General features: G+C 49.3%; 1 protein-coding gene across 1 annotated transcript in view; it reads right to left on the bottom strand.

The window, feature by feature from the left end:
- The window catches only part of Nek6 (NIMA-related kinase 6), a 92,707-nt gene extending 67,293 nt beyond the window's left edge, over positions 1-25,414 (bottom strand). The window contains exon 1 of the mRNA XM_013021382.1: positions 25,392-25,414. The gene's annotated coding sequence lies outside the window, so the exon portion shown is untranslated. The remainder of the gene's footprint in view (positions 1-25,391) is intronic.
- Positions 25,415-26,080: the final 666 nt, after the last annotated feature.

Here is a 26,080-nt window from a genome sequence, read left to right as displayed (position 1 = left end):
GGGGCGCTGCGCTCGTCCACGCGGCACCGTGGGTTTCTGCTCCAGCAGTGACCCTACCCCCTCCCCGCTCCCCATTTCAAAGGTGGGGAGACTGAGGCCCTGATTAGTGCCATGGTGATTGGCCCATTCACCAGCCCTTGCCGTGTGCCAGCTGAGTGACTGCCCGTGTGGCCCAGGCCCTGCTCCCTGCCCTCCGTTCTCGGCTCCCCTTCCTCCAAGGGACCCCCACACACACTCCCCAAAAGGGGGGCCGCTGGCGGCTTCTCCTGCATATTCGGCCCTGTGCTGTGCGCCCCAAGTCTGCCTGGAACCAAGGTCGCTGACCTACCTCGGCCAGCTGCCAGGGTGACGACGGTGCTGGGCTGGACAGCAGGTCGATGCCCACCGAATGAGGCGCTTCGGCACACTGCGATCTGGAAGAGGGAGGCCACAGCCTGGAGCTGGGTGCCAGGCCCGCCCCTTAGGCCTCTGATAATCAAAGGCGGCATCATGCGACCCTGCGCCCATTTCACACATGGAGTTAATGAGGCTTTCAGAAGCAGCTCAGGAGCGCGCATCCTTCGGTTCAGGGTCACCCAGGTAATGTGCGTGGTTGAGCTGAAGCGTAGGCCTGTCCACTGGGCAGCCTGGCCTTGCCTGGGGGAACGCAGTACTCCGAGCTACGGGTGTATGAAGCAGGAAGCAGCTGGCCCCAAAGGACGGAAATGCAGATACCAGAACCTAAAGGGGGATATGGCTCACCCTGGGAATTGTTTGCTCTTTCAGTTGAGGATCTGTGATCCCCTTACCTCACACGATAGACATATATTACAACAGATCCTCAGAGCTCGCACCTGTAATCCCAGCTACTTGGGGAGGTGGAGATTGTGAGGATCATGGTGTGAGGCCAGCCCTTGGCCAAAAGCATGACCTTATCTGGGGGCTTGGGGGAGGGGGAGTACAAAAGGGGTTCAAACCCTCAGTACAGCCTAAATAAATAGATCAATAAATAAAACCACTGAGAAGTGAAACACAAGAAATAAACATTGCACAAATAACAGAAACGGAAGGTCTAAGATAGTGCCTGGCAGCATGACTGGGGATCAATCATACGGGCCTTACTGGTGCCACACACACAGTTCATTTATTCCATGTGTCTCTGAGCATCTCCTAGAGGTGCCATTCAGGCATTCTAGGCCAGTATGACCAGGGTGGGGTGGGGTCGGGGGTGGGGCAGAAGACACTGGAGGTGAGTTTGGGGGAGAAAATCCAATGGTACGGAAGGGAGAAGGCCACTCTGGTGAGAGAGCTTGGCTGGGAGTGACTAGGAGCCTGCTGTGTGCTGACCGGGTCCCATGCTCTAAGAACCATCCTACTAAGCTGCAGAGCAGCTCAGAAGTAGCATCAGACCCTTGGAAGGGGGGGTGGGGGTGGGAGGTGGGAGTGGGGATGAGGGGCGTGTTAGTATTATGCTCACCTTTGGTCCTCGGCTCCACCCAGACCTGGAGTGGTCTCAATTCCTGGAGTTCCCTCCATACAGCTGGCCCCGCCCTCTCTCCGCCCAGATCCACCTGAACTCCCATCCCACCTCACTGCCCACCCCCAGACCCTCCTGCTACCCAGATGGGGATGGAGGCCACGTGCTCCCTCTTGGGGGAAATATGGCTCCTCTAATAAAACTCATAATAATCTTTCTCCTGTGCCTGCCTGCCTCTGTGTGGTCCCCTGGGATGGATGTGTGGGATCCTACTTCTGCAAAGGACGTTCTAGTTTCCAAGACCTTTCCTCAGCCTCACCAATTGCTATAATAATGACTTGGTTTTTGTTTTTTGCTGGTAGCAGGGTTTGAACTCAGGGCCTTGGCCTTGCTCAGCAGCTGGTTTGGGTGGCATTCTATCATTGAAGCTAAGCCTCTAGCCTAATCTTTCTGCTGTGCCAGTCCTGGGGCTTGAACTTAGGGCATGGACACTATCCCTGAGCTTTTTTTGTTCAAGGCTAGCACTCTATCACTTGAGCCATGGTGCTACTTCTGGCTTTTTGAGTAGTTTATTGGAGATAAGAATCTCATGGACTTTCCTTCCCCTGCTGTCTTCAAATAGGATCCTGAGATCTCAGCCTTCTCAGTAACTAGGATTACAAGCATGAGCCACTAGCACCAGACTAGCTTTTTGCTGGTTTTTGTGGAGATGGAGTCTCAAACAGGCCTCAAACTGTTATCCTCCAGATCTCGGCCTCCTGAGTAAATAGGATTACAGGTGTGAACACCCAGCACCCATTACAAGTATGTGTAATGTCCTTGTTTCCAGTTAGGAATTTGAGACTCAGGTCAGACAACATGTCCCAGGCCACACAGCCAGTGATCATCAGAGCTCCATCTAGCCACAGGCAAGCTGAAGTCTGCAGCTGAGTTGGGAACAGAGGCCCTGCCCCATCCCTTACATTCCTCCTTGGGCAATAATCCAGAAAGAGAGGAGTGTAAGGGTTTCCTTTAGGCTTCTGGAATCAGGAGATACAGCCCTGGAGGGGTGATGTGGGAGAAGTGACCCCTACCCCCACCTCACTTGGCTGACCTTCCTCCTCCACCCCTACTTCCTTCCCTCAGACCTGGGCCCTGTGCACACGGTGCCAGGCCCTGGGGACATGCTGGGGGAGGGGGTGGAGCAGAGTCAGTCTGCCCAGAAATCCTCACGTTTCCTTCAACACCCTCACTGGCTAGGGTAGGGGTGGAGGGAGAAGGGCCAAAGCACCGGAGCCCCAAACACTTTTGCTTTTAGCTCTGAGGAGCGAGTCCCCAAATGAATCACCACAAAGAGGCACTTTGCAAAGACTCCAGAAGTAGCCAGGCCCCACCCCGTGCAGAGCTCCTGCAGTTGTGGCTGTGGTCTGGGAGAAAGGCTCTTTGCCTCCTCCTGGGAGTTTCAGGATTCCGTTAATGTTGTTTCGTTACTTCTTTGCCCAAGGGGAAGAGAAACCCTGGACCCACTGTGTACCTTCCTTTAGGCAAGGTTCAACATTTATCATCTACAGATAGAGAAACTGAGGCTCAGGGGAATAAGAAAGTGATTGGTACAGTTCATTCACCCAAAGACTTTGTCAGTCGGTAGAAGAGGAGGCATGGTTGCGGGGAGAGGGGGGAGAGGGGGGAGGACAGAAGAGCTAGAACCAGAATCACATCCCCAGCTCCTTGAAGGCCCTCCTTGGGGATCCAATTTTAATTAATTAATAATTAATTTTCTACAATGGGAATCTCACTGTGTTGCACAGGTTGGCCTCAAACTCCTGGACTCAAGTGATATCTTCCTTCCTCAGCCTCCTGAGTAGCTGGCACTCCAGGTGTACAATGCCATGCCTGATCGCGATGATAGGAGTTTGGCTCTTGTCACCCAGGTATGATTATTCACAGTACTTTAAGAGTGCTTAAGGGCTACTTGGCTGTGTGCAAAGGCCACAGCACTAGAGGTGTCATTGTACAGGTACAAAACAGAGGCCTTTCATCTGCTGGGCTTGGCTTTACCTCTTTTCTTTTTTCTTATTAGGTCTAAGACTAGAACTTGAACTTAGTACCTGCCACCATTTTCCTTATTGGCTGGCACTCTACCAACAGAGCCACGCCTCTGACTTCAAAGGGTTGCTTATTTCTTTTTTCTTTACTCACACACACACACACACTCTCTCTCTCTTTCTTTCTTTCCTTTCCTTTCTCTCCTTCCTTTCTTCCTTCCTTCCTTCTTTCCTTTCTTCCTTTTTCTTTCTTTCTTTCTTCCCTTCCTCTTTCTTTCTTTTCTTCTTTCTTTCTTTCTTCCCTCCTCTGGCTCTACATGTTAATGTCAGAACATCCAGTCAAAAAGCTCCTTGGGTCTTGCTGCAGTGGAGTCACATTTTCAGGAGCAGCAGACCCCGCTGGCTGAGGAAACAGCTGGAACTTCCATTCGCCATCCTCTTCATGTGACCCTAGCCAGGGTCTAACTGCTGAGATGGTGGTTGACCTTGTCTTTCTGGGATTCCCTGTTAACCCAATGTACCCTGGGAAATTTTGTTAACAGATGTGCACTATTGTATTCTACATCTTGTATTTTCTGTACTCCTTGAGGACCATTTCCTATCTCTCCATCCAGACCTATTTCCTTTCCATGACTTCATAGTATTCCAACATATTTACATTTCATGTACATTGAGCAAGATGCTGCTCTGTATACTGGCCTATGTTCTGTGGAAGATAACAGAAATTTCAGCCATGACCCCTGCCCTTGAGGATTTATGGTCTGATTTGGGGTGAAGATAAAGAAAAGAAAAAAGAACCCCCCCTTACACACATACACACACACACACACACACACACACACACACACACACGGCAAAGAGGACTGTCTCCATGGGTTCCCACAGTCATTTGTGAGAGTTGGCTTTCGGGCTAATATGTATTGCAGCTCAGCTCCAGGCATCGGGTAGGATTGCAGAAAGAGGCCAGATGTCAGCTCTGAGACCTGAAGACTTAGTCAGCCTTTCATCATAAGTCAAGTTCAAGCAATCACTTCCCCATGCTGGGCTTCTGTTTCCTTATCTGTAAAAGAGAAGCCATTGCCTCACTTGTGGGATTGCAGTGGTCATCAGTGCTATATTCCTAAAAAAATGCTTAGGGAAGAACCCAGCACCATGCTCCAGGATGAGGAAATCAAGGCAGGCTCCAAGAAGATCACAGTAAGTGCCAGCCATCATGATGCTTCCTGGCCCAAGGGAAGTGTTTCATAAGCCTTGCGTGCTTTGTTGATCCCATGAAAGGGACTGTTTAAATAACTATTTCATCCTGTCTTCTCTACCAGCTCTGAGTCCTTTTTGATGTGTGCTGGTCCCGGGGCTTGAACTCAAGGCCCAAAAGCTATTCCTGAGTTTTTTCACTCAAGATTAGTGTTCTACCACTTGAGCCATAGTTCCACTTCTGCCTTTTTGCTGGTTCACTGAAGATAAGAGTCTCGTGGACTTTCCTGCCCCAGCCGGCTTTGAACCTTGATCCTCACGCCAGGATTACAGGCATGAGACACCAGCATCCAACGGCAGTGAGCTCCATTTTGAGTGCAAACTCTGAGTCAGGATGACTCTCCATCTTGTTTGTGTAAGTAAACCACCATTATCTGTTCAGCCTAAACTACAAGACCTGGACAGATCAATAGCATGTTAATGAAAATAAAATAATATTACCCGTGAACTTATCAAGTCAAATAAAAGGATATAAAAGCTATATCAGAAAAACTCAGCCTGAGAGAGCTTACTGATCACACCAGATACAAACCCCTCATCTGGGGCTATAAAAGATGGGGGCCTGGCAGGCACACTGGCCCCTCACCCAATCACTCGTCCTAAGCCTCATCCAGGACAACTTCCACAATGGAGGGCCTTTCCTTCTGTCCCCAGACTCCAGCTAAAGGGCAGTTTCTCCTGTCTGTGACCTGTGGTTCATAAAACTTACCTGATCTCCTGCAGAGACTTTGCCTTGTGTCTGTGTCTGCTACAGAACAACCCTTTGGAATCTTGCAGCCTTTTTACCATTTCATAGCCATTTAGGTAACATATAGATGAATAAATGGGTTATAATCTATGTCCATAAATGCCACATATATGTATATGTTGTATACATGATATGAGTATATACATTGTACACGTATGTCATATATGTTATAGCTGTATGCATATATCCACAGATTCATTCATATAATAAGTGATATATCTATTACAGTGTAAGGTATAAGGTGTCATCTGAACAAATTAGTGATTTAAGATTGGAACGGAAGCAGTTGGGATTGCCAGTAGAACATGACCCCCAAGTGAAATCGGTAGCCCTAGCTTGTGAGCAGATTGCCAGTTAATAAATTCATGTCTGTCTAGGAGTCTGACATGGCTTGCTCACACTTGGTCTTTCTCCTACTTTGGGGCTGGAGGTGGCGATACATTTACCTTGGCCCCCTGTATCGGCTTGCAAGCCCCCAGATTCAGTGTGACCAGAGGTCCCTGCCTGCCCAGGCCAGGCTTGCTCATGTCTGATTTCCCTGAACAATTCAGCACAGCACCCCTCCTATAGTTCCTGGGTTAGATAATAAATTATTATATGGCCACTCTGAATTTGATGTCAAGCGAAGCAGTCACTTGTCAGATGAATAAACAAATGAGCAAATGGACCATCTCAGACTGGCCCTGAGTTCTACATTCCTGTAGCCCACACAGCAGCCCCGTGGTGCGTGCACTGGGACCCTGATAAGTAAGTTCACAGATGAGAAAACTGGCTTTTGGTGAGGTATACCAATTTGCCTAGAGTCAATTTCATATCAGGGCGTCTGCTGGGTCAGAATATGTGCTTTTACTTGCTCTACACGGCCGTGTGAGGGGGTGGGGGAATGAATGGACCGATTCATGCAGGTCCCACTCAGGTCCTATTTCTCTCCAGGTACCCAGCATCCTCTTGGGAGGTGAGTGGGGGTCCCTGAATGGCCTTCCTGCAACTCCTGGGGCATGTGTGACCCTCACCTCTGGGTCCCCAATTTCTTCTGTGGCCAGAGGGCTGGTGGCTATCAGAGAACATGAAGGCCAAGGGCACTGGACTTAAGAACATATACATCGTTCAGATACCAGTGGCTCATGCCTGTAATCCCAGCTATTCAGGAGGCTGAAATCTGAGGACTATAGTTCAAAGCCAGCTCAGGTAGCAAAAGTCCAGGAGACTCTTATTTCTAATCAACCAGCACAAAGCCAGAAGTAGAGCTGTAGCTCAAGTGGTGAACTGTTAGTCTTGAGTGAAAAAGCTCAGGACAGTGTCCAGGCCCTGAGTTTAAGTCCCAGTATTGGCACACACATGTATGGGTATACATACACCATCACCACCACCACCACCACACCACCACCAGTGGCATTATCAGTCTATCATCTCCAAACATAAGGCTGAAGGAAGTGGGGATACTGGTTGTGGGTTTCTCAGCGGTTCCCCTATCTGGTCCAGAACAAGTATGATTTTCCCAGGGCTACCTTGGGTGGGATGAAGAGGGAGAACCAGGAAGGAAATCCTTCCACCTATTGAGATGATGTCCCAAGAAGCCCAACTTGTAGTGGCTGTCCATCACTCTTTGGGGGTGACTCCTCAAGGCTTAGTGCAGGAGACGTGGTAAGTCAGGGCCTTGGGAGCCCCCATGAGCGCTAGGTAGCTTGGAGCCTCGGGATTTGGCTCTGAGCCCAGTTGTTCAGGGACTCTGGGACAAGCAGCAGTTTGACACCTCCCCCTCCCCCACTACATTCTGCCTGAAGCCTGATGCCAAATACCACAATGCAGGCTCTGGGAGCTTTCCGGAACTGGGCTGGGGCCAAGAGGTCTTGGCAGAAACCCAGCCTTGGAGCCCATTGGAGTGGGGGTTCAAAGCCTGGCTGACACCTCCCAGCAATGTGGCCTTGAGCTAGTCATTTCCTCTAAGCACGTCAGGAGTTGGAGATGAAGAAGACATTTTTTTCCTCCCTCATTCTGATAAAGTGTGGGCAGACACTTACAGGAAAGAGATGGTCCCTTCTCACCCATCATAAACTGTCACAATAACACCCTGAAAACAGAGGCTGGGTTAATAAGAGAAAAATACAGCATATTTGTTTGATCATAGGAGCCTTCAGATAGAAGATTCAGAGATGCAGGGCAAATAGACTTGATGCTTAGGTCTGCATGGACAGCCGGGGAGAACTGGGGCTAGACGAAATGCTACACTCCAGGAGTGATAAAGAAACAGCCAGGCCTGCCTGCTCAGATTCTTCTCATTCCTTCTTCCTGAGTGTGGGCAGCAGCCTCTGCAAGGGGGATTTTTATGGTCTTCTATCAGACAAGGCAGGTCAGATCATTTCCTAACAGACAGCTAGCTCCAAGACAGAAAGGGTTTCAGATACACATCTGTTGCTACGATCTACCTTGGGGAAGAGGAATTCTACTTTTCCTGGCTTGCCTGGGGAGCAGGGGTGGGGTGGGGGAGGAAAGCAGGATGGAGACAGGAGGGCAGAGAGGGACGGGGAGGAACTTGGCTCCTGAGGCCCTCACTTTGAGGTATCAGTTTTCAGAATCACTGCTACACCAAGCCTCGTGTGTGCGGCTGAAAACCATTTGAACACCGAGGTTCATGGAACACACAGCCTAGAACTGTTTCCCATTCATCAGCTCGCTGTGCCCAGGGGGTGGGTGCCAGTGTTCCCTGCCTGGATAGAGACTCACCCTCTGTTTACTCTCCTGAGCAAAGAAGCTCAGGAAGGGCTGACTTGCCCAGGACCTTGCAGCTGGGACCAAGCGAAGCTAGTCACAGGAGATACATGTTCATCAGGGGGCGAGGGTCCAGTCACCTTGGTAAAAGTAGCCCGAGGATCACACTTCCAATGACTGGCCAATCCCATTCGTAGGCCTTGACTATTCCTTTTCAAAGCCCTTATTTGTAGTGTTTGTGGCTCCTAGGGTGTAAATTCCCCCTCCTCAGTGAGTTTCAAGCTGCCTTTGGAAATTACCAAATGTTTAGCAAGTGGAGTGTTTTGTTTGTTTGTTTTTTGTTCTCTCTATTTCTTTTGCTGGTGCCTAAGGATTGAACCTAGGGCTTTGCAGGGGTTATAAAGTAGCCTGCCTGAACCCCCTTCCCCCCCAGCCCCATAAGCAGCTCTTACGATGAACAATCAGCCCTTAGGAGCAGTGCAAACCAGCTCTAGCCCCACCACAGATCCCCTCTTCTCCCTCCCCAGGCTCTTTAAAGGGCCTATCCTGGGCACAGAGCCTTAAGATTCAATTTTGCCTTGGTTGGGGCTCAGGAAATGACATCCTTGGAAGCAGTTTTGGAACTAATGTGTCTCTCAACAACTCCCCTCCTATCTCTGGCCCTCATTCTTCCCCCAGGCACAGCAGAGAAACCAGAAGCCCTTTCCCTCCAAAGCCAGACATAAGCCTAAAAATATCGCTCTGAGCGGCCCTGCCTTTCTGAGTAGGATCTGGCCATTTGGATTCTCTGATATGACCTTGGTGATAGTGGTAGGTCACAAGGTCCTTATTTCAGAAAGTATCTGCTTCCCACCTGGGAGGAAGGGGCTCAGCACAGAAAAGCCTAGAAGAATCTGGAAAGACAGGCCTGACTGGGTTTCTCATTCTGTCTATTATTAGATCACACCCTTTTCATTTTAGTTTACACTAATTTTTTTTTGGGGGGGTGAGTCAGGGTCTTGCTCAGTTGTCCAGACTAAGAACATCTTCCACAATGCTGGGATTACAGGCATGTACCACCACGCTTGGCTAGATCACATACTCTTTTGTCCAATCATATTTCTTTTTTTCCTTTTTTTTGTGTCGGTCGTGGGGCTTGAACTCCAGGCCTGGGCACTGTCCCTCAGCTTTTCAGCTCAAGGCTAGCACTTTGCCACTTAAGCCACAGCGACACTTCCAGCTTTTTCTGCTTATGTGGTACAGAGGAATTGAACCCAGGGCCTCATGCATGCAAGACAAGCGCTCTACCATTGAGCCACTTTCCCAGCCCCCCAATCATATTTCTACACAGCTATCTATCTATGCTTCATCTAACTTCAGCATGAAATAGACATCTTACCCTAAGTCTTTGGGTCCTTACTCTGAAGATCCTTGTGTCCCTTAAAGTTTGCTGTGCTTGTCTGTTTTAATCTGTCTATGGTGATGGGGGTGTCGGTCATGATTTTCTTGAAGGGAAGAAAGGCACCAGCACCCCCTGAGTGCCAGATTGTGTGGATGCCTCCCACCTAGGCCTCCCTCATGGAAGCCACTATGATCCTATTTAAGAGATGGGGAAACTGAAGCTCCAAAACACAGTATCTAGTGGCCAAGATCACCCAGAAAGTCAGTGACAGGACTCAAGGCCTGCCTGACAAGACTGAACTGAAGCATGTTGGGTCTCAGGACGATAAGCTTTGAAATAATTTCCTAAGGATCTTTTCAGTCTTCAACAGTTTTGTTCCCCCCTCCCTGCACCCACAATTACTGGGGTGTAAACTCATGCTTGCTTGGCAGGTGCTCTACCACTTCAGCCATATCCTAAGCTCTATTTGCTTTTGCTATTTTTCAAGCAAGATCTTACATTTATGCCTGGGCCAGCTTGCACCATGCTCCTCCTATTTACATTTCCTACATAGCTGGAATGACAGGCAGGCAACACCATACCCAGCTTTTTTTGGGCGAGATGGGGTTTATAGAGTGTTATATGGTATTATACAATGGCCTGTATGTATAACCTGGCCTGGCCTCAAACTTCAATCCTTCTGATCTCTACTTCCAGAGTAGCTAGATTACATGTGTGAGCCATTACACCCAGTCCCTCTGACTGTTTTTCCAGTCCTGGGGCTTGAAATCAGGGCCTAGGCTCTGTCCCTGAGCTTCTTCTGCTCAAGGTTAGCACTCTTGAGCCACAGTGCAACCTCTAGCTTTTTCTGATTATGTGTTACTGAGGAATCAAACCCAGGGTTTCATGCATGCTAGGCAAGCACTCTACCACTGAGCCACCTTCCCAGCCCTCCTCTGCCTTTTTATTTTTATTTTTTGGCAGGGCTAAAGAAGAAACCCAGAGCTTTGCCCTGAGTTACAGCTCCAACCTCTAATGAGTCATTATTTTAAGATTCCAAGAGTGTAGTGGGCGAGGGATGGAGCTTCATTGATGGAACAAATAAAACCTGATGGGAAATCAAGCCGGGCACCAGAGGCTCATACCTATAATCCTAGCAACTCAGGAGGCTGAGAGTTGAGGATTGTAGTTTGAAGCCAGCATGGGCAGGAAAGTTTGTAAGACTTTTATCTCCAATTCACCACCAGAAAACCAGAATTGGCTGCTGTGGCTGGAAGTGACGAGTGTTAGCTTCGAGCAGAAAAAGCTCAAGGGACAGTGCCTAGGCCCTGAATTCAAGCCCCATGATGGGAAGACTTTGTCCTATAATCAGGAGAGATGTGCCTCTACACTTGGTTCATGTAGGATGCTGGGGAAACAGTCGAGATTTGAATCCTAGATCTTCCACTCCCTGGCTGTGACCTTGGGCAGTAGCAGCACAGCTCTGGTTGGTCTGGGTCCTGCTTGCCACCTGCCCTATTGTCCAAAAGCCCAGAGCGGGCAATGGGAGGGAAGATGCCACCCTGGCAGATGTGGAAAACTTCCTTCATCTCTCCAAACTGCAGTGATTTTTCTATTAGCAATCCCATCTTCCTAAGTGGGTTTAGCAAAAGCCACTTTAGCACTTCACTCCCTGGCGTGGAAACCCTGAGCATCTGACTGGGTAAGGGAGGCCTTGGGTTTCTGTTTTCAGGGAAAGCGGAAGCCAGGCCCCCTCCCTTACCCCAGCCTGGCCCACCGCCTCTGGCCTGCACTGCTTGGCTGGGAGGCTCCGGTTTCTGGAAGCTGAGTTCCCAGTAGAAGTGTTAAGAATAGAGGAATGCAGGCCCTGCTTGTGCTTGGTTGAGGGGCCCTGTGCAGAGAAGCAGTTTAGGGAGAGCCCCCCCCAACCCAGCCAGCTGTGCCCCAGCCCAGCCCCCACTGAAGAGGAAGAGAGAGAAAGTGGGGAAGGAAGGCAGTTGCCCAGCTTGCCCGGCCTCCCTGCACTGGGAGCCTGAGAATTCCTGCCCGGGGAGGGCTATGAAGGATGTGGTGGATTTGGGGGCTCAAAACAACCATTGACCAAGATTCCAGGCAGGACAAGGGTGCTTATGGGTGAGGATGGAAGGAGCCAGAACTTTGTTGAGCAGCTACTTCCTTCTAGGCATTGGGAAAGCCTCAATCCTCCTATAATCTGACTGCAATGGGGCTGCCTACCCCTGGCCAAAGATCAGCCTCAGTGGCAAGCCTCATCCCAGAGAGAAATAAAACTCCTAAGCCACAAACAGAGCCCCCGGACTGCAGGAGATGGCTCCACCCCAATCCAGCCCCAAAGTGTGACAGAGCAAAGCAGCTCATTCTTGTGGGTCTTGGGTGGGGGATGGGGGAGGACCCTGGACAGGAAGCTAGACGGTCAGCATGGCCCACAAAGGCTTTTATTTTTTTTTCTTCCTCAACTGCTCTCACTTTGGTCCCTTGATCTCCATTTCTGAATCATTGTTTCTTAGAGGGGTCACAGAGCAACCCCATACTGCTCTTATCATCTTGTCCCCTGGGCACACAACTGTCTCCTTTAATCCGCACAGTATCTGTCTGCTGGGACAATTCCTCATTCTGCAGGAAGGCCTAGCACTCCGCACACGTGCAGTTAAACAGCCAGTCTATCCTATCCGACAGCTGGAACTAGACCTCAGCATAGCCTAAATCAGAAGCCCTGGCCCTTCCTAGGGTGGCTGGCGGGTGAAGGTCCACTCGAGACCCTCTTCATTTCCAGGTGAGAACTCAGAAGCCTCTCTCGGCTGCAGGTGGAGACCCAGAGGCCTACAGAGGGTCTGTGCCTGACTCTAGGCCATATTGTGCAAAAGCAGCAAGCAGAGTTTATGCTGGAACTAGATCTGTTGTTCTCAAAATGTCCTGAGGGTTTCCAGCAGCTTCAGAGGTGTTCCAGGGGCTGCAGTCCAAGCCAGAGAGCTCAGGCCCCCAGTATTTCCCATTCCTACAGTGGTGACTTCGTCCTGCCTCTGGACATCTGTTGGTCGCTCTGTGTTTTCTCAAAAGACCTTTGACAAAGACTCTTTTTCTCCTGGCCCACCCTTGTTAGCCCCTCTCCCAAAAGAATGGAGCCTGGACTCAATCTTGAGACACAGCTCTGCCTGAGGAAGACATCACGCAGCTGGGGGAGGGTAGCACAGTCTTATGTTCAATGCACATCAAAGACTTAGTGCCACTCAATGCCCTTCCTGCTCCTCTCTCCTCCCCTGTTCCGGGTTCCTAAGCTCCAGCTCTTCTGTGCCAAGGATCAAGGCTTAGAAAATGATACCCCAAAGGGAAGGCAGCAGGAACAAGATTTATCGTGAAACTTTTCCATCCTCCTGTCTCCTCCACGCCTCCTCCTTCCCCCCAGGCAAGCGGAAAAACAGGAATTCATCTGCTGAGAAACCAGAACTTCTTTTCCCCCAATGCAGCCCTAAAACTTAAAATGTTCCTGGGCTTCCTGCACCTTTCTATGAGAGAGCTGGCCACCAGAGACACCCTGGCTTGGTTGATGGTTAGCAGACCCCACTGCAGAAGGGTTCTGCTGCAAACCCAGGGGGAAGGAATGCTATTCTGAGAGCTCCCAAAGAATCCCACAAGACAAGCCCTGCTGGGTATCCCCTTAGTCCTTTCCCATGGCTCACACTTGCTTGGTCCAGTCACATCTGAGCAATGCTGTCTAAGCTGACTTCAACCTAAGCACAAAAACAGATACTTCCTCGGGGCACTAAGTGGCTCACACCTGTCATCCTAACTATTCAAGAGGCTGAGAGCTGAGAATCTTGGTTCAAAGCCAGCCTGGGCAGAAAAGTCCATCAGAGACGCTATCTCCAATTAACCAGCAAAAACAAGCAGGAAGAAGTGTGGCTCAGGTGATAGAGCGCCAGCCAAGAAGGAAAGAAGGAAAGAGAGAGGGAGGGAGAGAGGGAGGGAGGAAGAGAGGGAGGGGAAGGAATGAAGGAGGAAGGAAGAATGAAGGAGGAAGGAGGAAGGAGGGAGGGAGAGAGGAAGGAAGGAAGGGGGGAGGAAGGAAGGAAGGAGGGAAGGAGGAAGGGAGGAGAGAGAGAGAGAGAGAGAGAGAGAGAGAGAGAGAGAGTCTTTATCCGGGTCTGCAGGTCTTCACTATGAAGGCTCTTGCTTCACGTGACTATTGATCAAAACATCCTTTGAGCTTCTCTCCTGTAAAACCTGTCATTTGTTATCAGGCTAGGGGGCCATGGGCGGCTACTGAATGCTGGGAAGGAAATGTGCTCCCCCACACTCTTGCCATGCCTCCACAGGGCGGCCATGTTCTTTGCAGGGGGCATTCATCAGGCTTTAATTAGCACATACTGTTCCCTCTCCATGTCTCTCTCTCCTTATCCTATGCACTCTTAGTTATCCACCAGAACCCAAATCAAATGCTCCTTCTTAGAGCACTGGTGATCAGCTGGCAGACATGGAGCGGGGTCTTAGAGATTGTTCACAGCCAATATCCTTTGACTTGACAAAAAGGTTGCTAAATATGTAGGCTCCTCCCTCCAGCCTGATCCTGTGTCTTCCATGACTCTGGTCTCTACTCTTTCCCTCTCCGATGTCCCGCGGGCATGTGTGGCTCCTGTGTGGTCTGCCCTCCTCCATGGACTGTGAGCTCCAACTGGCAGGGACCATGGCTGGCCTCTCATAGCAACTCACCAGGCCAAGCCTGTGCTCAGCAGGCCCAGCACCAGCACCAGCACTTCCAGCACATCTACTTCAAGAAGGAAGGGGGAATGCTGGGAAACACCAGGGCTCCCATTCCTCCATAGGAGGTGCTTCCTGTCGGCCATGTTGCCACATGCTCTTCTACCTGCTCTCCTCTTCCCCTGCAGAGTATGGGCCCTCCTTTACAGACAGAGAAACCAAGGTAGGGAGAGCCAGTAAGTGATCCAACTAGGACCTGAACTCAGGTCTTAATCTAAAGTCCTAGCTCTTCCTGTCAGCCTCTCTGCATCCCAGGAAGCTGTGTTTGGGTTCTGGGACCTCCTAGAACCCAAGGGCCTGTTCAGGACAGTGGGGGTGAGGGAAAAACCACAGGCTGGCTCCACCCACTGCAGAGGCACTGAACCCTTGGTCTTGAGCCTCTGCTTCTCAGGCCTCCAAGCCATCCTGGCCTCTGGCTGCCCTTGGTGTAAATTCCAAACAAGCAGGATAGAAGGCAGTTCTGTGAAAGACGTGGGGCTTTCCCAGATAAACCAGAAAGAGAAGAAACACATGTCCCTCCCAGGGCCACGTTGGTGCAGACCACTGAGAACTACCTCTGTGGGCCAGATGCCACCCACCTGCCTTACCCCGGATCGCTGTCAGGAAGACTTCAGGGGGAAGGCTGGTGGAACAAGCTCCCGGCCTGAGCCATGACAGCAGAGGTCAAACCTGGCTGGAGCTTAACTTGCCCTGTCACCAAGACAGGTCACTTTAGTGTGTGTGTGTGTGTGTGTGTGTGTGTGAGTACTTGGGCTTGAACTCAGGGCCTTGTGTTCTCACTGAGCTTTTTCTGCTCAAGGCTAGCCCTCTACGACCTGAGCCACAGCTCCATTTCTGGTTTTCTGGTGGTTCATTGGAGATAGAGTCTCACAGACTTTTCTGCCAGAGCTGGCTTTGGACCATGGATCTCAGCTTCCTGGATAGCTAGGATTACAAGCACAAGCCACCGATGCCTGCCTGGCTCACTTAACCTTTTTGCCCTTTGTCCACAAGTGAAGGGATTGGTAGGTAAATGAAAAATTAAGTGCTGATTGTCTGGCACAGGGTGGATGTTCCTTCCACAAAAAGGGACTGAATCTGTCTAGGTCATTCCTGTCCCCCCTGGAGAAAGTCCCTTCTCCTTGTTCCAACAGTCTTGGTAATCTACAAATACCCCAGACAAGATGTCTAACCTTAATAGAGGGAGGTGTCCCATGTCTATAATTCTGGCTACTTAAGAGGCAAAGATCAGGAGATGGCAGTTTAAGGCTAATCAGGGCAAAAGTTCAAGAAACCTCATCTCAATAGAACAACAACAACAACACATTTAGTGAAATAGTGCATACTTTTGTCATCCAGCTATAGTAGGAATCATGAAGAGGAGAATGGAGGTCCAGGGCAGCCTGGGTAAAAAGCAAGACTCCATCTTAAAAATAACCAGAGCAAAAAGCAGGAAGCATGGCTCAAGAAGCAGAGCTTGCCTTGCCTAGCATATGCCAAGCCCTGAGTTCAAATTCAAGTACTGCCAATGGCTCACACCTATAATCCTAGCTACTCAGGAGGGTAAGATTTGAGGATTGCAGTTCGAAGCCAGTCTGGGCAGAAAGTCCCTGTGAGACTCTTACCTCCAGTTAAGCACTCAAAAATCAGAAGTGGAAGCTGGGCACTGGTGGCTCACGCCTATAATTCTAGCTACTAGGAGGCTGAGATCTGAGGATCATGGTTCAAAGCCAGCCCAGGCAGGAAAGTCATGAGACTCTTATCTCCAATAAACCACTAGAAAACTGGAAGTGGTGTTGTGGCTCAAGCGGTAGATTGTTATCTTTGAGCTGAAGAGTGGAGGGACAGTGCCCGAGCCCAGAGTTCAAGCACCATAACCACCACCAACAACAACAAAATCAGAAGTGGCACTGTGGCTCCAGTGGTAGAGCGCTAACCTTGAGCACAAAGAGGCTCTGGGACAGCACCCAGGCCCTGAGTTCAAAGCCCTACAACCAACAAGAAAAATTAAGTATCCCCTCAACTTCTTGTTGAGAATATTTGACCTTCAGGCTCAGGGGTGGGGAAAGTCCCCCTTCTTCCTCCTCCTTCTATTCTTGGGATCAGATTCTTCTCCCTCCAAGCCCCATGTGGGAGGCCCTGGGCTGCCAGGAGATGAGCTTATTGCCACAGAAAAAGTCCCTGTGCCCTGCAAACCCTAGATACATTCTTGCCTCTCCCCCCCTGAGCCTCATGATCATCATACCTTGTAGAAGTTACCAGAGTGAAACCCAATCTATAAAAAGCATTTATTGAACACAGAAGTCTTTTAAAGAGTCAACTGCTCAGATGTATAGTCAGTGGTCTCCCTTTCTAGAATGCCAAACTCCATCCAACTTCCTACTGGCTCCACAGAGCCACCTGTAGTACAACCAACCTGGAGTCCTGTTGTGTCCCATTATTTGAGCAGACATTTAGAGTGGAAGCTTCGATCCTGCACACACCCATCCCACCTGTGCTGCCATAAAAATTTGTTAGCCTAAGGTTCCGATCTGAAAAACCAAGGCCCATGGGGGTGAGGGTGGAAGTGGCAAAGAAGAGCCAAAGACAAAGAACGGCCTCTGTGCTTTCTCTGATCTCAAGGTAGGATTTGGAACCCTCCCCAGCTCAGAGGGAGCGCCCTGTGTCTGTCCCTGCGCTCTCAGTGTGCACATCCTAACCCTGACAATGGCATCTTATGCTGGCCTCTGAGGAGTTGTCCAGTCCCTGTAGCCAGCATTGCCCTGGGCTCCAGCTACACAGCTGTCCAACAGATGAATGCCCATATGACCGAGAATCACTGTCGTGTCAGCTTTTCTCCTTGAAAAGATGTGGGGCCAAGAGTTATAAACGGACGATGTGATAAATGGGTTGGGCAAGGCTAGGCTAGGAAGAGACTAGAAGTCCAAGGTACAAAATGGAAGGAGATAGCTCTCCAATTCAATAAGCAGCAAATCGCCATCCACCCAGCAATTTCGCTCCGGGGTACCTACCCAAAAGATCTGAAAATCAAAGAACAACAAAAACTCGTACATGAATGTCCAGAGCAGCACTATTCACCATACCCACCAACAAATGGATTCAAAAAGTGTGGCGGGTCTACACAGTGGAATAGTATTCAGTCACAGAAAGAAATGACACGATGACTCATTCTGTTGCATGAGTGAGCCTTGAATACATTGTGCTGAGAGAAATCAGTCCCAGAAGACCATATACTGATTGATTCCGTGTATGTAAAATAGCTAGAAAAGTCAAAGCTAGAGAAACAAAAAGTAGGCTGTGGTTCCCAGAAGCTGTGAGGGAAGAGGAAAGGGAGTGACTGCCGGCTAATGGGCCCAGGCTTTCCGAGAATGCTCTGGAACTAGATTGTTAGTGATGGTTCTACAAAATTGAGAATATATTAAGAACCACTAATCCAGGCACCTGTGGCTCATGCCTATAATCCTAGCTACTTAAGAGGCTGAGATGTGGCGATTGTGGTGGGAAGCCAGCCTGGGCAGGAAAGTCCATGAGACTGTGGCTCAAGTGGTAGAATGCTAGCCTTGAGCGCAAAAGCTTGGGAATAGCAACCAGGCCCTGAGTTTAAACCCAAGGACACACACACACACACACACACACACACACACACACACACACACACTGGATTACATACTTTGCAATGGATTAATTGGGAAATTTTTATGTCATGTGCAAATATGCAAATAATGAATATACCAAGAAGCACTTACTGTCAGGAACCAAACTGCCTTTTCAGCTTCCGGAGATCTTCCTCATACTCTGTGTCCTGAGTGTCTGACTTTCATCACCCCAATCTTCTCCATATCTAAAATGTTCAATTTTGCATCCCTAGTTGGTTTGTATGACATACTACTAGACTTGATCTGCTAGGAATTTGGGTTTTTTTGATGTATTTTTTATTTTTGTTTGGTACTGGGGATCGAACCCATGAGGGATAGAGGTCTGCAGCTTTCTTTTGATGTTTTCCTCATGCTTTAGTTTCATGGTAGTTTTTAGTTGAGAGTTGTGTCTTCCTCCTACATGTTATGGAAGAGTTTAGTAATTATTTTGGGGGCAGTACTGGCGGTTTGAACTCAGAGCATTAGGCTTGCTAGGTAAACCTCATCACCCCTTTAGCTCCAGGCCCAGACTTTTTTGCTTTACAGTAGCTAATTTTCAGATAAGGTCTTGTGCTTTTCGGTTTGTTAGATGGTTGGTCGGCTTACATGGCTTTTTCATTTAGGGCTGGCCTCAGATTGAGATCCACCCATTAAAGCCTCCTGCACAGCTGAGGTTACAGATGCATATCACAGCTGGCTTATTTTTGAGATGGCATCTCTCTCTCTACAGAACTTCTTTAAAAAACCTAGCCTTGAATTACTACCCTTCCAATATCTGTTTCCCAAATAGCTAGGATTAAGGTGTGAGCCATTATAGTTAATATTATTTTTAAAATGACTTTAACTGGGAAAATTCACCAATAAAGTCATTCTTGTTTCTTACCTGAAGAACATACTTGGACTGTGATCCACCTATTTTTTTTTTTTTTTTAGATTTCTCACCACAGATGGGATGACAGGGGTGTACTAGCAACCACACACAGTTCCTTCTGCTTAGATGGAGTTTTATGAATTATTTTGCCCAGGTTGGGCTGAAACTTTGTTCTCCCAAATTTTAGCCTTCCACATAGCTTGAGTTATAGATAGTCACCATTATATCCAGCTACTGATCAGTGTGAACTTTTCTGCTTGAACTTCATTCTTTCCATCTTAGGCTCTCATGTATCTAGGATTACAGATGTCACCAGTGCCTCCTCCTCCTCCTCCTCCTCCTCATCATCATCATCATTATTTTACTGTTCATAGGATCTGTGGGGATGTTCTGTTTTTTGATGTAGGTAATGTGTGTCCTTTCTCTTTTCTTTCCTCCTCCCTCACCCTTTTCCCAAAGTGAATATACAATGGAGCTTGGATAAGGAGCTCTTTCAGGCACCTGATCCAGAACAGTGTGTCTGTGTGTGGTGGGGGCATGTATGTGCATGTCTGTGTCTGCTGCCTGCCTGGCTATCCATCCAGGGAATAGATGAGGACAATTGGAGCCTCAAGGACGTGCATCCTTCTATTCTTTCCCCCGCCACTCCATTCTCTGCCCAGGTAAGAGCGATCTGAGCAGACAATATGGCTCCACCTATGCCTCCCCAGCAGTCTCTGTGAGGGGCCCAGCACCCAGCTTTCCTGAAGTGGACACTTGGACAGCCTCTGCCCCCACTTCCTGGCTGCACAAGTGCCCAGCCACTGGGCATGGAGACGCTCTGGCTCCGCCAGCCCACGCAGAAGCTGGAAGTCGTGTAATTAGACATAATGACCCTTGGTGGGAGCTTCCAAAATTCCCTGGTCTGATGACACATCGGCTCCCATCTGAGGGGCTGTAATTAGGTGCGGCGCCACCAGGTGGGAGCGAGAAGGTGACCCTGAACCTTGTCAACTTGCTGCCAAATCCAGTCTGCCTCCTTTCTGACAAAAAAGCTTTGGACATGGCAGATCCTTATTTTTCTCATCACTAAAAAGGGGGTGATGAACTTGCCCACCAGAGTCACCCACCAAGGGCAGCTGGAATGACCCGTGATATACCCCCATCCTTAGGCAGTTCACTTCCTGCATAACAAGGTGATGCAGACTCAACTTGCGCCCCTCCCCCCCCAGCCCGCAATCAGCCAGTCCGAAGACCTCATTCCCTTTAGCAAGGGTGTGTGACCCTCACTGCTATGTTCTTAGAGGACCCGAGTGTGCACATGCACATGCTCACACTTAAACCGCTCCTCCCCATGAAGAGTCCCAAGTTTAGTCCAACACCAGAAGGGTCTTTCCTCAGTTTCTTCTACTGCACATCTGCCCCTTCCTTCCTCATCAGAGAGAACCTTGGCCCCTTTTTTCCACAATGGGTTATTCATTTGTGCCATTCTCTGTGTGTGGCCATTCCAACAACACACTACCTTAACCTTAAACTTGCCAACATTACTGCTTCCTCAGACCATCTAGTGACCTCAGTGGATAAGCTGAGAAAGAAAGGCAGGAAGGATGGGAAAAAGGGAAGGAGAGAGGGAAGGAAAGAGGGAAAAGAGGGAGGGAGGGAGGAAGGGAAGGAGGGAAGAAGAGAGGAAGGAAGGAAGGAAGAAGGAAGAAGGAAGGAAGGGAGAGGGAGGGAGGGAGAGAGGGAGGGAGGGAGAGAGGGAGAGAAGAAGGAAGGAAGGAAGGAAAGAAGGAGGGAAGGAGGGAAGGAAGCAAGGAAGGAAAAGAAGAGAGAGCAGAGGGAAGGGCAAGGGAAAGGCAGGAAGACATAAATGGTTTTTACAGCTTTAGCATCACGTGGGATTTTCAGGGATGCTCAAGTTGACTCTATTCCACCTCCTTGCTGCTGCCGCTGGAAGGGACTGGGATAAAGAGCCAGCCCAGTCCAGTCCTGACCTCCCATGGCTCTCCAAAGCCTTCCCAACTCACCTCCTGCACATGGCTGGACATTTTATTCATTAAAAAATGTTTGAAGTCAGGGTAGATTTCATAAAGCCAATGACAACCATAGTGACTCTGCTTGGCAACATTCAAATCCATGGGCCTCCATGTGAGGCCTTTAAACAAAGGCTTTAGAGGGAAAGCGGAGTCCCACTGGGCCTGCAGCTGGCTGGGGGAACTGGGCAGGCTCTCTGCCTGTCCTGGGTAGAGGCTGGGCTCTCCACCCTGTGTCTGCACCTCAGGCAGACGGACACGTAGCTGGGTCCTGTGGCCACCAGGCAGTGGGTGGGGCACCTGCCTTCCTCTCCTTCTCCCAGAGAAACCAACGGATCACTGGCTAGGCTGGGCTGGCAGCCAAGGGGAAACCGGTGACAATAAACAGAGGAGTCACCGGGCTGGCCCTGGCCAGGCACAGGTTGTGCAACTTCCTCCAGGAGCTTACAAACAGGACTTTGGCCCCCTGGACTTTGAGCTTTGCTCAGCCCTTCCCCCTTCCTTGGAATCTAGGCCAGGCTAGGGGGTGAAGTGGAGGGGAGTGGTGTGAGTGGTGGGCAAGGTGTTTTCTTAGCCCCTAAAGGAAAGAGGTAGCTCCAAGTACCTTGAAGAGGGTCTCACCAAGAATGGGTCAGAGGTCTGGGATATAATGCTCAATGGCAAAGTGCTCACCTAACAAGTATAATGTCCTGGGTTCGATCCCCAATACCAGAGAAAAGAAAAGAAAGAAAAAAAAACAAAAGAAGTCAGAGCTCATGCCTGCTGGGGATCATGGATGGGAGGCTGAGACAGAAGCATCACAAGTTCAAGGCCAGCCTGGGCCACACATCCAAATCCTGTCTCAGACACACAGAGTGCTTTGTGGCTGACGATATATGGGACAGGCACATGAGAGTTACGTGGGGAAGCACAGATGAAGGCCACGCTCCTAGCTATGGCACCGTTGTGGGTACAGCATGGCTACGGTGAGTACTGATAACCATGATGTAAACGCTCTGCACATGGGCACAATGGTGGGGTGAGTGTGGTACACTCCTGTGTGTATGTTTATCTCTGTGTGAGTCCATGGTGTCTATGGAGGCAGGGTGGTCTGTACACACGCATGGCCTCTCAGTGTGTGCTGTGCGTGTAGTACACATGCGGGTGAGAGCTGCATGTCCTGGGGCTGTGGTGCAGCTCCTGACAAGCGCCACCTCCACCGCTCCCTCTCAGCCCATCGGCGCTCCTGCTTCTAGCCGGTGTTCACACTAACCTCAACTGCCCTATCCGTAGCACAGGAGGCAAGAGTAGATTGGGTGAGATCTTGGATCCTCTTGCCTTTGGTGGTAGCTTGAGTTCAGTCCCTGCCTCTGTCCTGGATAAAGACTTTGGAGCCAGAGAATAACAGAGGACATCCTAGGGTAGAAGCGAAACATCAGATGCTCACTGTAAGAGTCAGGGTCCATGAGACAAATAAGTCACTCTAGGTGTTTCAAACAGAGGAATTTAATCGAGGGAAATGGTTACATGGAAGAGGGAGAAGGTGGGAAACCAAACAGCCAGGGTTGAGGCAATTCTGCAAGGGCAGAACTTGCTACCCCTCCAGCTGCAGCAACCAACCATGAATGGATAGATCTGTACAAGCCAAGACACAGAAGAGAGCAGCTAGTGCTGAGAAAATAACACCCAAGTCCCTCACTACAGAGTGAGGGAAGGGAAGGAGGAAAGGGAGGGGAAGAAGAAGATGGAGAGGGAGAGGGAAAAGATTTTGGCTCCTTCTACCCCCTCAATCTTCTGCTACTACTTCTCATTGAGCCAGATTGCAAAGGATCCTGGGAAAAGTCATTTTTTTTTAGGAGCCAAGGCCTCTTAGAGGCCAGCAAATAGGCATTGGCCTACACATTGCCTTGATACACTCCACTCCACGAGGGCTGTGAAGTTTTGGGTATGATTACTTTTTGATAAGAGCCTAAGAAACTAAGTTCACCTCTTCCATTGATGCATGCTCCCTGAGTAGGACTTTACAAAGTTCCATAGCTGGAAAATGACAAATCAAAGATTCAAACCCAGGCTGGTGTGAGCCTCGGCTCCTGAGGTCTGGGAAAAGGTGACACATGAGCGATCTGTCACCATTATCCATCAGGCTGCAGGCCCAAAAGAGGCCAGCTGGGGAGGCAGCTATCCCCAGTAAGGATGCGAAGGGTCAGGACTGCTCATGAGACTTGATCTCTCCGTGCCTTACTTTCCTCATCGGTGAAATGGATGGCTGTAGTAACTGCTTGGTAAAACCAAGCAGTGAGAGCTGAGGGCTGTGTGAGTGTTGACTAGAACTACTGATGAGTGCTCCCTGTGAGCCAGCACCCCCAAAACATTCCACACAATCTTACTTAATCCCTTAAAAACAATATGTGGTGCCATTTTAAATCTCATCTTGCATGTAGGCTATTGAGGCTCAGAGAGATAAAGCAATGAAAAGAAGATGGCCAGCCAGGTACTGGTCACTTACACCTATAATCCTAGCTACTTAGAAGGCTGAGACCTGAGGATCATGGTTCCAAGGCGGCCCAGGTGGAAAGTCCATGAAGACTCTTACCTCCACTAAATGAAGAAGAAGAAGAAGAACAACAACAACAACAAGAACAAGAAGAACAAAAAGAAGAGGAGGAGGAGGAGGAGGAGGAGGAAGAGGAGGAGGAGGAGGAGGAAGTAGAACTGTGGTTCAAGTGGTAGAGTGCTAGCTTTGAGTACAAAGCAGGGAGAGAGCCTAGGCCCAGAACCAGAATTTAAAAAGCACTACTAGGAAGTCGAATTTGACTGAGCAGTCTCATCTCTGGCTAGCTATAGTGTCCTTGTTTCTCAGCTCTTCTAACATAGGCATAACAAGCCCCTGTATTAAATTTTCTCTTTGAAACCACATTTCAGTTTTCCTGATAAGCCTCAGGAAAATAATATGATTTGTTGTGGGCCTTCTGGGACCAGACATTTTTCTATGTGCTTTGCATGTGGTGATATATTTAATCCTTAAGAATAACTTAGTCCATTTTATTTTGCTGAAGCACAATACCTAAGGCTGGGTTATGTGTGAAGAAAAAAGTATTTTGGCCAGGCGCCAGTGGCTTACATCTATAATCCTAGTTACTCAGAAGGCTGAGACCTGTGGATTGCAGTTTGAAGCCAGTCTGGGCAGGAAAGTCCATGAGACTCCTATCTCCAATTAACTACCAGAAAACCAGAAGGGGTACTGTGGATCAAAGTGGTAGAGCACTAGCCTTGAGCAGAAAAGCTCAGGGATAGTGCCTAGGCCCTGAGTTCAAGCCCCATGACTGACAAATAAAAAAAAGTATTTTGGAGGCTGAAATCCAAGACTGGGCAGATACCCATCTAGTGAGGGCCTCGTGTTATGTCACCCCATAATCACATGAGAAGACCACATGGGAGCTAGGTGGCAAGATACAGGTCACAAGGTGAGACAGGAAGCATGCGAGCCAAATGAGGAAGCCACTCATGCTTTACAGTAACATACTAACACAGTCTGCAGAGAAAAACATTAATCCCTGAGCACTCCAATGTCTCTTAAAGGCCCCACACTGCTTTAATATTGTTACATGGGGGAATAAAGCCTAAAGATGGGTTTGGATGGGAACAAACCATGTTCAAACCACCTAGCAATCCTATAGGCTCAGTACCAGGCTCCCACTTTACAGGGAGGAAGTGGAAAGCATGGAGAGAGGAAAAGGAGGAAGAGGAAGAAGAAGAAGAGGAGAAGGAGGAGGAGGAGGAAGAGGAGAAGGAGGAGAAGGAAGAGGAGCAGCTATCTAGGATTCAGCAACTACTGATGGACAGAGTTGCACAGGTCTAAGCACATAAGTGACCAGAGGCCCACCTGCCATTGACCATTGCCAACCTTGCCTACCATTGGCCATTGTTACTGCTGACCCTACCTGCCGTTGGCTATAGTTACTGTCTGCTTTGCCTGTCATTGGCCATCATTACTGCCAGTCTTACCTGCCATTGGCCATTGCTTCAGTGCCCTACCCTTACAGCAGGCCCTTAGCTTTGGTGACCCCCACCCTTCAATCTGGCCCCATCAATTCCCTCCTATGAGCCCATCTCATTTCTAACCCTTTAACATCTCTTCAGAAACACAAGGACAGGGAAGGGGTGTATTGAGCAAGGCTAGGAGCTGGTGGCTCATGCCTGTAAGCTTAGCTACTCAGGGGGTTGAGACCTGAGGATCACAGTTCAAAGCCAGCCCAGACAGGAAAGTCCAGGAGACTCTTATCTATATTTAACCACAGAAAACTGGAAGAGGAGCTGTGGCTTAAAGTGGTAGAGAGCTAGCCTTGAAAAAGCTCAGGGACAGTGCCCAGGCCCTGAGTTCAAGCCCTATGACTAGAAAGGAAAAAAGAAGGTTGGTCCCGAGCATTGTCCATTCACCTCTCCACAATGAAGAGCCAGTGTCTGGCAAGGGGCTGGGAGAGGATTTCAGGTCTTCCTAGTTCCTAGTTCCTAGTTCCTGCCCAGCCTCCCCTCCCAGGACAGTTGCAGCTCCAACTCTACCCCCCTCCTCCCCCAGGATCCCCTGACTCACCCCTGCAGCACTTTCACTTCCCTTCTCTGCAGCAGGCCTTAGCTTTCTTACGGCTATGAAAGGAGACCTTGTCCCAGAGTCCTAGGGGCGACTGGGCTGAGGGCCTGGGGAGCTAGCGTCCCACTGGCTCAGTGGAGGGTGGCAGCAGGGTGCAGCACTGGCCTGTCCCACAACGGACAGTGGTCCACATCACTCCCAGCACCCAGGACGTGGAAGTGGTTTTGAAACTGGAATTGAACCTCTCTTCTTCCCTCCCACTTTCCTTTCTTCTTCTTTTTTTTTTAATTTTCTTATTTTGGCTCTTTAAATTGTTTTGAAACAGGGTCATTTTATATAGCCCAGGCTGCCTTCAAAGTCTCAATTTTCCTGCCTCAATCTCCCAAATGCTGGAATTACAGGAGTGTGCCACCGTGTGTGGCTCAACGGAAAGGAGGTTTTTGTTGTTTGCTTGTTTTTGTTCTTTATGTTTGTTTTTTTAGTAGAACACAAAATTAGATCCAAGAGGGAATATTTCTTTAGAGGGAGAAACGAAACTTCAAGACAGTAGAAAGGCCTTAGAAATAACTTCTGAGATGCTTCACATGTGTTACCAGAATTGTCTACTCAGAAATGTGTTGTCATTTCATGAGGATTGCCCCAATTCCTTAGCGCAGCACTTTACAGTTCTCAGCTACTCCAGGAGTGTAGGC

Source organism: Dipodomys ordii, unplaced genomic scaffold, assembly GCF_000151885.1.
Source record: "Dipodomys ordii isolate 6190 unplaced genomic scaffold, Dord_2.0 Scaffold55, whole genome shotgun sequence".
NCBI classification, from domain to species: Eukaryota; Metazoa; Chordata; class Mammalia; order Rodentia; family Heteromyidae; genus Dipodomys; species Dipodomys ordii.
The sequence above is the reverse complement of the archived record's forward strand: the minus strand, read 5'-3'. Positions and strand labels throughout refer to the sequence as shown.